At 45.8% G+C, this 10,145-nt stretch overlaps 1 protein-coding gene across 5 annotated transcripts in view; it reads left to right on the top strand.

Moving 5' to 3' along the window:
- The first annotated feature begins 3,733 nt into the window (after positions 1-3,733).
- Positions 3,734-10,145, top strand: part of MARCHF8 (membrane associated ring-CH-type finger 8) — a 101,018-nt gene continuing 94,606 nt past the window's right edge. For 2 of the 5 annotated variants that reach the window (XM_074907357.1, XM_074907349.1), the window contains exon 1: positions 3,734-3,926. The gene's annotated coding sequence lies outside the window, so the exon portion shown is untranslated. Of the gene's footprint in view, positions 3,927-4,086; positions 4,162-4,192; positions 4,443-4,489; positions 4,652-10,145 lie in introns of those variants that run through there. The other 3 variants (XM_074907350.1, XM_074907351.1, XM_074907352.1) reach the window with 3 other exon arrangements.

Here is a 10,145-nt window from a genome sequence, read left to right as displayed (position 1 = left end):
ATTCTTGAAACAATCTCAGCAAATAATTTTCTTCCTAAAATTGGCAAGAAAGATGCATGTAGTTTTCTTGATGTTCTAAGCGAGAGAATGGAAAAAAGTGCTCTCTCCTGTCCTGTAGGGCAGACTTGAAAACAATGCTGTTTGAAGCACATTGATAATAAGTTTTAAGGAATTCCAGACCTTACAGAGGTAAGTTCTTTTCTCTCAGTTTCCTTTCAGAATCTAAAATGATCTCTGGATGAAGGAAAAACAGTGAGGAAGGATGTAAACTTTATTTTTAAAATAATAGATTCCATCTTTCTACATGAATTTATATCAGTTTCATATCATTCATATCATACCTTTCCCTGAGGCTTCTCTTTTTTCCTTCTCTTACCAGATGGGTCGTTTCTGCATAGGCAGAAAACAGCAAAGCAACAGTGCAGGAAGGAATGAACCCTGGGCTTACCTTCTGTAAAGCTAGGGGTCATCAAAGAACTTTTGGAGACATTCCTCTCATCTCTGCCAGTAGTGTATGTAGAAGATAGAGAACAGATGGGACAACACCCAGCTTAGGATACGCAGGTGGAAGGAAGTAAAGAACTGAGCTGCCTTGGAGAAAAAATAGCAAAGAATAAGCCTTAGGAGCACATCCTGTCCTGTCTGCATGCATGTCATGTTTACACGTGTGAGCACATAGGCATATGTCTGGATTTAAAGCTTCCTAGTTGTCGGGCTTACGTTGTTTTCTTTTAATAGCTGTTATCCAGTCTAATAGATGTGTTTCTCTACATTTTAAATTGATAGCCACAGGTTCATATACATGCTCATTCATTTCATGTCCATGTATGTACTTCAGTGCATGAAGGCACTTACACCTGCCTACTCTTTTCAAGGGGTCTTTTGGGGATGTGGATCTTAGGGTTTTACAGTCTCCCATCAGTCCCTCACATAAGTGTGATCCCCTGCAGGACTTCTGGGGATGCTTCCAGCCCTGAGTCCATAATGGCTGTTCTGATTACAGTGATATAAGATTGCACGGTTTTGTACAAAAACCTGCAAGGGAGTGTTGCAGTTTCTTAAGATCTCTCTTAACAGGAGACTAGTATAGCTCATGAAATATATGGTAGCCATAGTTTCAATTTATACTTGGAAACAAATTTTCCGAAGAAAAATTTAAATAACTTTGTAGACCCAAACCACAGTGGAATTCTAAGGTAATCCCCTAAAGTATTGTGGAGTTGCTATGGAAACATGCAGGTGCTCAGACTGATATTGTTGAATAAAATCATTTTATAATTATCTGGGGAAAAAGTAATTATTCTTCTCCATGTAACTACTGTATGTATTGTCATAACTAAAGACAAAACAAAGAGGGAACAGCTCTACAACAGTTTTTACAATTTGGGGTTTCTGCCCCACAATACTTTTCAGGTCTTCCTGCTAAAAGGAGTAAAAGCATTTCTGAAAAGCATAGTCTTTATGTTAGATCTGTGCTGCTTCTAGAGAGAATTGGGGTCTCCTGGGCACAGAGGTACTTCTGCTGTAACGACTTTAAACAAACTGAATTTATTGTTGATGCAAGTATTTACAAAGGCTATATGTGTATGTTCACAGTCCAGATCCTGTGTGCAGGGCACCCAGGCAGCTCTTTCTGCAGACCCGTCAGTATCTTCAGCTAAGGGTGACATGCATTTCTAGGTGCATATTCCGTAACTGCAGTTCTCCCTTAACTTTGAGCCAGAGATGTCCAGATAGCAAAGTGGAGAAGTTCTGTTCCCATAATTTTTTAATACCTCGCATCTCCTACTCAGGTTGTGAACAGCAACACTACCTAGAAGAATTTAAGATTTCCATTTGGCTAGTGGCCTTTAGCTTAAGCTTATTCTTTCCTATTTTTTAAATTAGTTGCAAATTGGGCCAGGGGACGTGTTTGCAGAAGCTTACGTTTTCATTTTGTACTGAGGGGTGTGAGGCATGCAGGGAGGATTTTCCACAGTAGTGCCTGCTCTTCAGCATTGAGGCTTTAGTCCTAGCTATGCAGTCCTGCGTTCAGGAGGTTGTTCTGAGACTCAAGAACAGCAATATGTCTTAAAATACTAGACAAGATTTCTGGGGAAACGTAGAGACTGTCAAGTAATAATTACGAAACACAGGAAAGGCTTAGATATGCAAAGGAATTTAAACACTTTACAACACCCTTAATTCTCAAGGGGAGCAGTGGTGGCTTATTGCATCTTCTTTCATTCCAGGCCAAATCATTAGTTATTCTAGTTTGCCTGGAAAATCTGCCCTCTGTGCAACTGTATTTCTGTATAATTTCTACTTCTATTCAGGCCCATTTCCTAGTCTGGCACACAGTACTGGGTGGTGAGCTATGCTGTTCCCACAGTGGGATACGATCCTAGCCTGACAGTTTTTAAAAACCACAACAAAATGGACTGGGGGTATGAAGAAAACAACCTCCTCTGAGGATATTCCTGTGGCCTCAAGGTAAGGCAGCAGTAGAGCTTGGGATGGAAACTGATTCTCTTTACAAGCCAGCATTACCATACACTATCTATGAAGAGGAGGTGGATATCTATCACGTAGGCATGTTATCATAACCTATCATAAGGTGATACAATCTAAGTATCTTTTTTTAGCTTCAGTCTACACGGGACTAAATAGGAGTTGCAGACACGCTCTCCTCTTCCCAGGAAGACACACTGTGTACTCTGGGGGGGTGTTCATCCCACCTCCACTACATGGGTGTTCTAACTCCGAAATGTAATTACAGAATTTCAGCCCAGCTTCTGTGTGTTCTGAAAACCTATTGTAACATTTTTCTGTAGGGGGTGGTTGTACTCTACATCAAAAGGAGTCACTCACTTTATGTTTTTCTCACTGTTCTCTAAAGGCACGTCTCCCAGGAGCCCTGTAAATTATTGATGTGGAAAAGTGCAGGCTCAGGAGCTTAAAAACTTCTGACTAGGTTTAGTGAATGAACTTGTGTGTCAAGTCAGGAGCTTTTGTTGTTCTCTATCTTTCTCTCAATAGTATCTGCTTTCTTGTCTGTGCTGCACTGACAGAAACAGTTCAGCGAGGCTGCCTGGCTGCCTGTTTGCGTTCACTTATTCCCAAGTGGGACAGATGAGGTATGTCTGGCAAGATCTCTCCCTTTGCGTTTTCTCGCAGCACTCTCACTTTGCTTTTTTCCCGTATAATTCACCTCAATATATACATGTGTGTAACATACAAAACACCTCATAAACCATACATAGAGTTTTTAAAAGATATATGGCACCTTACGAATTTGGTTTAGCTGTTTCCTTCTCATTCTGCTAAAGAACAAGCCCTTTTCCCCCCGGACGCGATATTAGCACCGCTCAGAAGGAGGCAAGGGTGAGAGCAACGCTCAGGTCAGTTAGAGACCACTCGCTTCGCTGCGACTTTCACCTCGGGGTTCCCGGTGTGTCGCCGCCCCTGCCTGCCTGCGGCCTCCCCACTCGCGCAGGTGCCAGGAGCCCTCCCGGCGCCGCGGCGGCCGCTGCCAACGCGCGCGGCGTGTTCCTGGTGGAAGGTGCCCCGAGGACCGGGGGAGGGCCGCATCTCCGCGGCCGAGGCGCGACGGAAAGTGTAACCGGGAGGCGGCGGGGACGGGCCCTACCCCGCCGCACCGCAGGGAGCCGCGTCGCTTCCCCGTCCTCCTCCGGGCCATGGCGGCGGGGGCGGGCCGGGGCGGGGCGGCGCGCTGACAGGCAGCCTGGCCGGGAGCCGCGGTAAACAGGAGCCGGGCGAGAGAGCCGGGGGTGCCCCGGCCCCGCAGGAGCCTCCCAGCCCCCCGCCCGTCGGCGCCACGGCCTGCCGCCTCCCGGCTCCCCGCCTCCCGGCCCCGGGCATGGGCAGCAGCAGCCGCCGCAGCCGGAGGAGGAGCCGCCGGCCCGGGCCCTGTGCGGGGCACCAAGGTAGGCTCGGCCGCCGCCCTGGCCGTGGGGGGCCGCCGCCGCTTCCTCCGGCGGGTCCGCCGGCCCTCCAGCGCGGGGAGCGAGGCCGGGCCGCGGGGGTGGCTCGGGGCGGGGCCGCTCGGCCGGCGCGGGGGCCGTCTGTCCCGGGGGGCGCTGCCCTGCGGCCGCCGCTCGTCCCGGCCCCTCGGACACCGCCTCGCCCCTCGGGTCCGGCGGCGGCACCGCCCGCCCGCAGGTAAGGCTCCTCCTGGAAGCCGGCCGGTGCCGGCGGCGAGCAACAGGCAGCTGCGCGGGGGCGGCGTGTCCCGGCCCGCGGCTACCCGCCGTGGGACCGGCCGCCGTGGCGTGTCGGCCGGGGCAGGAGGGAGCGTGGCAGGGCCGCGGACATCGCCTCCGCCGGGCCGTGCGGCGGGGGCTGCGGCGGAGCCTCCCGTGGTTGGCCGGTGCGGAGGCTGGGCTCGGAGAGTTCCGGGCCGTACCTCTGCCGGAGCTGAGGAAGAGGCACCTAATTCACCGGTAAGAGGCTTTCCCACCTTCGGCGTCTTTGTCTGCTCAGCCTCAGCTCGGCTGTGCGCGCGCTGGTGCTGGGAGCACTGGTATGGACTGGGAGAAACCGAGAGCGGATCAGCCGTGTGGGATAGGCGCTGTGTTGGCACTAGGTGCTCGGTTTGGAGGAGGACCCGAATTTGCATTCAGTTAGTGAACTGAAAGGAGATGCACCAGAGGTAGGACTGTATGCAAGATGTGCTGGTCACGACGTGTTCCCAAACGAATCGTGAAGTTTCACGGTAGACTGAGAAATACCCCGAATTTCTTCATGCTTCCCGGGGCTAGCTGGCAGATAGAGTAATGCTCGAGTTGTTCTGACCTGTAGCATTTTTAACTTTTCCTCTTTTGAGTATGCTGGAAGTGCATGCAACGCTAGAATTGTAACTTGCCAATGCAAAATCAGTTTGTTTAAAGCTGCAGTGCAAGAGGGCACGCAGCTCGGGCTCTGCACTTGGCGAAGGGCTTGTGTACTAATAAGCACAGCGAATTCGTGAAATAACTCAGCAGCATAAACATAGAAGGGACAATTTAGGTAGAACTTGAGTGGAGGTGGAAAGAAATCTTGGAAGGAAGATGGGGGTAGAAGAGGAGAGCTGGCCTGACAGTAACACTTCAGCTGAAGCGGCAGCACTCTTTATGAACTTTTGGTGCTGAAATTAGTTCTGGAGTAGCGTCAGATGAGGCTGAGGTTGATCCAGTAATAGTCAAAAATTTTCAGAAAAAATGTTTTCTTTAAAAAATGCTTATTTATCAAGCCTAAGATGTTTTATTTGAAAACTATTAATGCTGATGAATTCCCTCTGATGCAGAGTTCTGCCCAGGGTTGCTGGGTTGCTGGTTGCAAGGGTCCTGCCTCAAGAGTATGCCCAGCACCCAGGGTAATATCTGTTGAGGGGTGTTGGCAGCTTATCAGCTACGGCCCAAACTTTTTTGTGCCAAATTCCCCTGAGCACCCATGTAGCTACTCAGAGAGAGTGAGACAAACATTGCCCAGGATTTAATTTCGCTATGGTTGCTGAAACTAATAGGACTGCTGAAGTCTGAACAACTGCCTCTTTGCTGGGGACTTCGTGTGACCCTGTTAACTTAAAAAATTCACAATTCACCGAATATTTGTTGTTATGGTGTTGGGTTTGTTGTTGTTCTGATTTTTTAACTTGGCTTTCCACTAGCCCTAGTCGGCATTTTTACTTACAGAGGTAAACGAGGTGAAAAGAAGTGACTTTCTGGTTTGGGGTGTCACATTGGAAGAAAGGCTGCAACCCTTTTATGCCTCAGTGTATGGATACGTGGCCGGAATTGGTTATGTCCAGACAAGGCTGCTGTGATTCTAGTGCTAGAAAATTCACCTGTTCCCTGGCTGGTTTTGCCTAGTCTTAAGTATTATGAGGATAGATTAATTCAGCACACTAGATGAGCTTTCTGTATTTTCACGATGATTTTTTTAAAAAAAAATCTGTTATTTTAGGCCTAACCTTTTGGACTAGCAACTCTCCTGTGTTCAAGGGTGAAAGGACGGAATCTTCCCAGCTGCTGAGTCTGTCACTTTCAGCAATGTACCAAAGTCTCTTCTCTGCCAGCCTGATTTCCTCATTGCTCATCCAAACACTGGTATTAGTAGGGGAGGCAGATCATAGCAGGAGTGAGGCAGCTCCCAGTAGTAATGCTGCTCGAGGAAGCGGTGAGAGGTGGTTCTTACAAGTCCTGAATTGATTCTGCTGCCTAAGAAGAAGGAGTGTCCTGCTGTGGGTCTTTCCTGCCATGCACCTCAGAAGCAGTCAGCCCTAATGTGACTGATAGCCAGCTTCACAAATGGTGAAGAATAGAATGAGCATGGCCATTTACCAGGAAAAATGAAAACAGAAATGAAACGTCCTTTTTTTGTTGCTTACTTTATTTTTTGTTTTGCTCTGATCCTGCCCTTCTGACACCCCACGCCCCCCCCCCCCCCGACACCCCCAAAATACAAGGAATGCTTGATCCCATAGAAGCATCTTAAACTAGTATTCTGTAAGAGACTGTAGCTGGGCTACTTTAAAAAATGAACAGGCTCCGAAGGAAGGATCTTGCAGGAGCCCTGAACATCATTGTGCTTGGACTGTGTCTGCATGTGGCAGACAGTGAATAACAAAGCTGTAAAAGGGTCTAAAGAATGGAAAATTTCAGGTCTGGGAAAAACTTCACTTCTAGGGCATAAGGTATTAGTGGGGAAATCTTCCTGGAAAACAAGCTATCTAGTTCCTGCCTGCTCAGGTTCTTTCTCTGGAGTGTCTAGTCCTAGCTGCTGCAGGAACTGAGTGAACCACGTAAACCACACATCTAATTCACTGTATTAATTTCCATGGTGAGATAGAACTCGTGCAGGGTTTACTGTGAATTCTGATTTGCTGACTTCTGCACTGACTGCAAAGATCTGGTGGCAGCTTGCTTTGGCATAGCAGAGCTGGCATTAAACTTGCTGGGTGAGCTTTGTTCATTGTGAAGTTTCACGGCGTCAGGTCCTTGAAACCCTCTTCACAAAGTTAAGGCCAGTTTTATTAGTTCTGTTGTCTGGCTTTTAATGAAAACGCCACTTGTCCAAAGAACTCATCGTTTCTAAAATAGACTCTTTTTCAATGCTTCCTACAGTATTTTTGTGGGTCTTTTTTCAAGATGTCTAACCACAGTCATGTGGAGCATTAAAAAAATAACAGGTTACGTTGTGTTTATTGATTGTGTGTTAGGTAAATGGATAAGAGCCCTTGAAGCACAGTCTTTTTGCAATTAAAAATGTGCTTTAAGAGCTGTGTTATTCTTAAATGTAACTCATCACCAGACAGTTTACAAACGGCAACAGTTATCCCCACCATTAGCAGTTTCTAGTGCTTGCAGTTTCTTTCCCCAGGGACCAGGGGGGAAGGTTGGTGTTTATTATATGCCCAGCTGGTTATCGGATTTGGGCCATTTTAGACGAAAGATATATGTAAATGACAGTTGAACTTCTCTTCTAAAATAGGCATCTCGCTGGAGTTCGCCTTTGGTACCTGCTAGGCAAGTAGGGGAGCTTGATAGCATATATTGAATTTAACAGAGACCTGGCAGAATGTCCTGGTTGATTGAACTCAACTGAAAAGAGTGTTGGAAATTTTGATGCCATGATACGTCTAATACGTGGAAAATACTAACAGAGTGTAGAAAATGTGTCTGAGATTTTTCCACAGTTTGATGAAATCAAGTCAACTAGTAGATGACCACTTTATCCCTGGAGACTCTTTAAGGATGCCAGTTGTAAACCTTGCAGAATATGTGGCCAAAAATATATAGAATATAAATACTGTATATTTTGGGGTAGGTAAATCCTATGTATCAGTTAGGTATGCCTTGATATTTACCCCTTAAAACTTCTGTGTGTCCTTCAGAAGGCATCAGGAGGACAGAATACAGGTTACCAGTCCAATCTGCAGGTGGGGCTGGTCACGAACAACTGCACCAGAGTTTCTCCTTGTGGAAACAAGCATTGGATTTAGGAATGTCATTTAACGGGTGACTGAAAACTGCTGAGGATGAATTTGTCTCTCAGTTTGGTTGTGGCTTCGGTTAGACCATGAGTTTACACACCATCAAGGATAAGAGTTTCATTACAAGGAATAAAAATATTCCCAGCTGTTTTTCCCTGAGCAGGTAGCTTGACTCTGTCATGTTCTTGACTCTGTCATGTTCTTGACTCTGTCATGTTCTGGACACAGGATGAAAAACATTTGTCTTTGAATCAAGGGGTCAGTTGGATAAGACAGAGAGGAAGGAGAGAAAAATAGAAGGATATAGGGTGACAAACCAAAAAATAAGAAAAAAAAGAAAAAGAAAAGGAAAAAAAAAACCTTTGTGTGTAATCTTTATCCCCTATTTTTTAAAAAAGCATACAACTCCTTGGTGCCTCTTCCTCTCAAATGTACTTTATTTTTAAAATGCTTTTCAGTTCCTCTTTATTCTGTGTACTGATCCTGCAAGGAAAAGTATCTGTAGAAAAAACCCCAACACTTCCTAATAAACAGATAGGCTTCCCCTGGGTCTGATCTGCTGATTCTAATGACCAGAATAATTTGTCACTCAGACTTACTTACTGCTAATAACTCTGTGCCAGCAGTGCAGCTTGTGGAGGGGGGGATGTGCTTCTGGTTTTGTTGCCAGAGCTGGGCTTTAAGTTCCTCTTTCTTGTTACACAAGAATTTGTGTGGGAAGGGCAGTGTGGGTCCACATATTGCCGAGACTCCTGGCGCCAAAGGTTACTGACTTCTAGACATGGCTTTTGGGTGAATTTTGCCTGTAGAAAATCATTTGAACTGAACAGAAAGCAATAGACTCTCTGTGTACGACCTGCCTTATACTACTGATTAAGTACTGAGGAAGTATTCAGTCAAATCTTGGTACCGTGAGTGCTTATCCTGGCAGCAGGGCTGAACTTGGTTTTTACCTTGCTGGGAGAGGGAAGGTGATGTCGTGGGGATTATTAGTGGCAGCTCCTTCTCTCCCAGTTGCTGCAGGGCTTATAAAAGGGATGCCTTTGTTTCATTTCAGTTCATTCATAATGACCTCTTAAGGCATCTCTTCGTGGAAGAGCCTCCTTCAAAACTAAAGGGGGCTGTAGCAAGACAAAGTGCCTTTTCTGCTTATTTATATTTGCTTTCACTGTCACTGGCTTCTCATGTCATCCAGGACAGAGGATTAATCTCTCTGATCCCTCTATTTCTAGTTGTAAAAGCGCAGTGTACTCTTGAGGGTGATTCACTACTAGGCCAATCCTTGTTATAATCTCTTGTAACTACGAATGCATCAGAAGAGGAAGGCTAATGGAAAAATGTGACATATTACTGTATGTGTACATATTTACATCTTTTCTGTGTGTGTATATATATATTTATGGGAAGACTGATGGATTGAAATACAGGGAGTGATGCAATAAAGGGCTCTGCCATGTTTTCATAGCACGGGCCACATTATATCAAGAAATTCTTGCATATGTCTCCTCTTCCCCTATCTGAGTGTGTTTTTGTCTGCTTCTCGCCTGTTTCCCATGGCCTTCTTCAGCAAACCACTCTTAAGGGACTTGCACTTAACATGATGAACTCTGCTACAGTAGATAGAAAGTGAAAGTTGGCAGTGACTTTTCTGTTTTTAATAAGCCTGGTGAAGTCTGACATACAAGAGCAGTGTGAAGAGCAGTAGGTAGTAGTTTACTCTAGGTGATGACAGAGAGGAAAATACACATGGGAGCAGTCTCACTCTTTCTAAAGTTAACAGTAGGCTTTGGTTTTTATTTCCTTTCTGGTAAATGAAGTGAGTTTCCCTTGTAGTTGTGCATATAGAATGTTGTTTGTTTAAATGTAATTATTGTGATCATAGCTTTCAGGATCACTTTCATCTGGACCTTGACTGCCAAGTCTGAACTAGAAGTGTCAGGACTGGAAAGGGCAGTTGTTGTCAGTGGTTTTTCTCTAGCACAATTTGTGACCAATCATTTACATTGAAACTGCTTCTATAAAATGTGTTTATATGTGTGTGTATATATGTGCATCCATATAATACATAAAAAAATAGGTAGACTGAAGACTTGCCGAGGAGCTGCTACCCTTTCACATTGCAAATGATCTCTAGATGAGAGGGTTTTCTTATACTAAACAGCATTCATGCATA

Source organism: Athene noctua, chromosome 5, assembly GCF_965140245.1.
Source record: "Athene noctua chromosome 5, bAthNoc1.hap1.1, whole genome shotgun sequence".
Taxonomy (NCBI): Eukaryota; Metazoa; Chordata; class Aves; order Strigiformes; family Strigidae; genus Athene; species Athene noctua.
Note: the sequence above shows the minus strand (reverse complement) of the source record. Positions and strands in the feature narration are given on the sequence as shown.